Here is a 4288-nt window from a genome sequence, read left to right as displayed (position 1 = left end):
TGGAGAGGTCCCTATAAGGGTCTTGAATGCTGTTCTGTAAGCCCACAGAGCATCATCCAAGCTCCGTGCCCAATCCTTTCTACGGGTATTTACTGTCTGTTCCAGGATTCTCTTTAATTCTCTGTTAGAGACTTCAACTTGCCCATTAGTTTGTGGATGATATGGAGTAGCCACCTTGTGGCGAATCCCATACCGAACCATGGCATAGTAAAGCTGTTTATTGCAGAAGTGAGTGCCCCCATCACTGATTAGTACTCTAGGGACACCGAACCTGCTAAAGATATATTTTTGGAGGAACTTCAGCACCGTTTTAGTATCATTGGTGGGCGTGGCAATGGCCTCAACCCATTTTGATACATAATCAACTGCCACCAGAATATAAGTGTTTGAGTATGATGGTGAGAAAGGTCCCATGAAGTCAATTCCCCATACGTCAAACAACTCAATTTCCAAGATTTCTTGTTGAGGCATGGCGTAACCATGAGGCAGATTACCAGCTCTTTGGCAACTGTCACAGTTACGTACAAACTCTCGGAAATCTTTATAGAGTGTGGGCCAATAGAAGCCACATTGGAGGACCTTGGTGGCTGTTCGCTCACCTCCGAAATGGCCTCCATATTGTGATCCATGGCAATGCCATAGGATCCTCTGTGCTTCTTCTCTAGGCACACACCTACGGATTATTCCGTCTGCACATCTCTTAAAGGGATAGGGTTCATCCCACAAGTAGTACTTTGCATCAGTAATTAATTTCTTCTTTTGTATCCTGTTGTACTCCTTGGGTATGAACCTTGCAGCTTTATAGTTTGCAATATCGGCAAACCATGGTGTTTCCTGAATGGCAAATAAATGCTCATCCGGAAAAGTCTCAGAGATCTCAAGAGAGGGGAGGGGCGTCCCTTCTACTGGCTCTATCCGGGACAGATGATCAGCCACTTGGTTCTCTGTCCCTTTTCTGTCTCTTATTTCTATATCAAACTCTTGCAGAAGCAACACCCATCTGATGAGCCTGGGTTTTGAATCCTGCTTTGTGAATAGATATTTAAGAGCAGCATGATCAGTATACACAATCACTTTTGATCCTACTAAGTATGATCTGAACTTGTCAATGGCGTAAACCACTGCAAGTAATTCTTTTTCTGTGGTTGTGTAATTTTTTTGGGCATCATTTAAAACGCGACTAGCATAATAAATGACACACAGAAGCTTGTCATGCCTCTGTCCCAATATTGCACCAATGGCGTGATCACTGGCATCACACATTAGCTCAAATGGTAACGTCCAGTCTGGTGCAGAAATGACTGGTGCTGTGACCAGCTTAGCTTTTAGCATTTCAAACGCCTGCAGGCACTCTGTGTCAAACACAAATGACGTGTCAGCAGCTAGCAGATTGCTTAGAGGTTTTGCGATTTTTGAAAAATCCTTTATAAACCTCCTATAGAATCCTGCATGCCCCAGAAAGCTTCTGATTGCCTTAACATTGGCAGGTGGTGGTAATTTTTCAATTACCTCTATTTTTGCTTGATCTACCTCTATTCCCTTGTTTGAGATTTTATGCCCAAGGACAATCCCCTCAGTCACCATGAAGTGACATTTTTCCCAGTTTAAAACTAGGTTGGTCTCTTGGCATCTTTTCAGAACAAGTTTCAGGTGATCAAGACAGGAGCTGAATGAGTCTCTATATACTGAGAAGTCATCCATGAAGACTTCCAGAAATTTTTCCACCATATCAGAGAAAATAGAGAGCATGCATCTCTGGAAGGTTGCAAGCGCATTACATAGCCCAAATGGCATCCTTCTATAAGCAAACACTCCAGATGGACATGTGAATGCTGTTTTCTCTTGATCCTGGGGATCTACTACAATATGGTTATAGCCTGAGTAGCCATCCAAAAAGCAGTAATAATCATGACCTGCTAGTCTTTCTAGCATCTGGTCTATGAATGGTAAAGGAAAATGATCCTTTCTGGTGGCTGTATTGAGCCTTCTGTAGTCAATACACATGCGCCACCCTGTAACTGTTCTTGTAGGAACCAGTTCATTTTTTTCATTATGAATTACTGTCATGCCTCCCTTTTTTGGGATGACTTGGACAGGGCTCACCCACGGGCTATCAGAAATAGGATAAGTAATCCCAGCCTCTAGTAATTTGTTGACCTCTTTCTGCACCACTTCTTTCATGGCTGGATTTAGCCGCCTCTGTGGTTGAACCACTGGTTTGGCATTATCCTCCAATAAGATTTTGTGCATGCATCTAGCTGGGCTTATGCCCTTAAGGTCACCTATGGACCACCCAAGAGCTGTCTTGTGTGTCCTTAGCACTTGAATAAGTGCCTCCTCTTCCTGTGAATTTAAAGCAGAGCTTATAATCACTGGAAAAGTGTCACCTTCTCCCAGAAACGCATATTTCAAGGATGGTGGTAATGGCTTGAGCTCGGGTTTAGGAGGTTTTTCCTCTTCCAGAAGAAATTTCAGAGGCTCTTTCATGTCCTTTGAATCCTCTAAATCAGGCTGAACATCTTTAAAGATGTTTTCCAACTCTGATTCAAGACTCTCAGCCATGTTGATCTCTTCTACCAAAGAGTCAATAAGATCAACTTTCATGCAGTCTTTTGATGTGTCAGGATGCTGCATGGCTTTGACAGCGTTCAACTTAAACTCATCATCATTGACTCTCAGGGTTATTTCCCCCTGTTGGATGTCAATGAGGGATCGTCCAGTTGCTAGGAAGGGTCTTCCTAGAATGAGAGTAGCACTCTTGTGCTCCTCCATTTCCAACACAACAAAGTCAGTGGGAAAGGCGAATGGCCCAACTCTGACAATCATGTCTTCAATCACGCCTGATGGGTATTTAGTGGAGCCATCAGCAAGTTGGAGATATATCCTGGTTGGTTTAACTTCTTCAGTTAAGCCAAGATTTCTGATAGTGGATGCAGGTATTAGGTTGATGCTTGCCCCAAGATCGCATAAAGCTGTCTTGGTGCGTTGACCTTCTAATATGCATGGTATCAGAAAACTTCCAGGGTCTTTGAGCTTCTCAGGAAAGCTTTTCAGAATGACTGCACTGGATTCTTCAGTGAGGAGAACTCTTTCTGTTTCTCTCCAATCCTTTTTATGACTCAAGATATCTTTCATGAACTTGGCATAAGAAGGTATTTGCTCAAGTGCTTCTGCAAATGGAATCTTTATTTCAAGAGTCCTGAGGTAATCTGCAAAGCGAGCAAATTGCTTATCCTTCTCCTCTTTCCGGAGTTTTTGAGGATAAGGTATCTTGGCTTTATATTCTTCAACCTTAGTTGCTGCAGGTTTATTGCCTACAGAAGTGGTTGAAGAAGCCTTTTTAGAGGGGTTGTCATCAGCACGTGTGTGTGTCTGATCCCTCACTGGCAATTGAGTGCCAGAGTTAGAAGCTGGAGTGACGTGAAACGCCAACTCATTGTCTGTTCCTGGCGTCTGAACGCCAGAACTGTGCCCATTTTGGGCATTCAGTGCCAGGTCTTGCCCATTTTGGGCGTTCAATGCCAGATCCTTGCCTATTTCTGGCGTTGAACGCCAGTCTTGCCTTGTTTCTGGCGTTGAACGCCAGTCCTGAGCATGGTCTGGGCGTTCAGCGCCAGCTTTCCACCAAATTTCTGGCGTTTTAATTCCAGAATTACTTTTCCCTGGGCTCTTACTGTCCTCAGGTGAATTTTGAGTGGTTTGCTCATTTCTTAGCTTTTTGCTACCTTGAGGTGGGGTATTTAATGTTTTCCCACTTCTTAGTTGAACTGCTTGGCATTCTTCTGTTATTTGCCTTGACAGCTGCTGCTTTGTTTGCTTAAACTGTTCATCCATATGTATATTAGCCATCCTTGTCTCTTGTAGTCTATCTTTGAATTCGGCTAACTGCTTTTTTAGAAAGTCCAATTGTTGATTGAATTCAGCAGCTTGTTTCACAGGACTGAGTTCAGCAGTTGCTATTTTAACCTCTTCTTTCATGGAAGGGTCACTGCTTAGATACAGATGCTGATTCCTGGCAACTGTATCAATGAGCTCTTGAGCCTCTTCAATTGTCTTTCTCATGTGGATAGATCCACCAGCTGAGTAGTCCAAAGACATCTGAGCTCCTTCTGAAAGCCCATAATAGAAGATGTCTAACTGAACCCACTCTGAAAACATTTTAGAGGGGCATTTTCGTAGCATCTCTCTGTATCTCTCCCAGGCATCATAAAGAGATTCATTATCTCCTTGTTTGAAGCCTTGGATGTCCAGCCTTAGCTGTGTCATTCGTTTTGGGGGAAAGTATTGA

Source organism: Arachis ipaensis, chromosome B9 (genome assembly GCF_059453495.1).
Source record: "Arachis ipaensis isolate K30076 ecotype BB chromosome B9, ASM5945349v1, whole genome shotgun sequence".
Classification (NCBI taxonomy): Eukaryota; Viridiplantae; Streptophyta; class Magnoliopsida; order Fabales; family Fabaceae; genus Arachis; species Arachis ipaensis.
Note: the sequence above shows the minus strand (reverse complement) of the source record.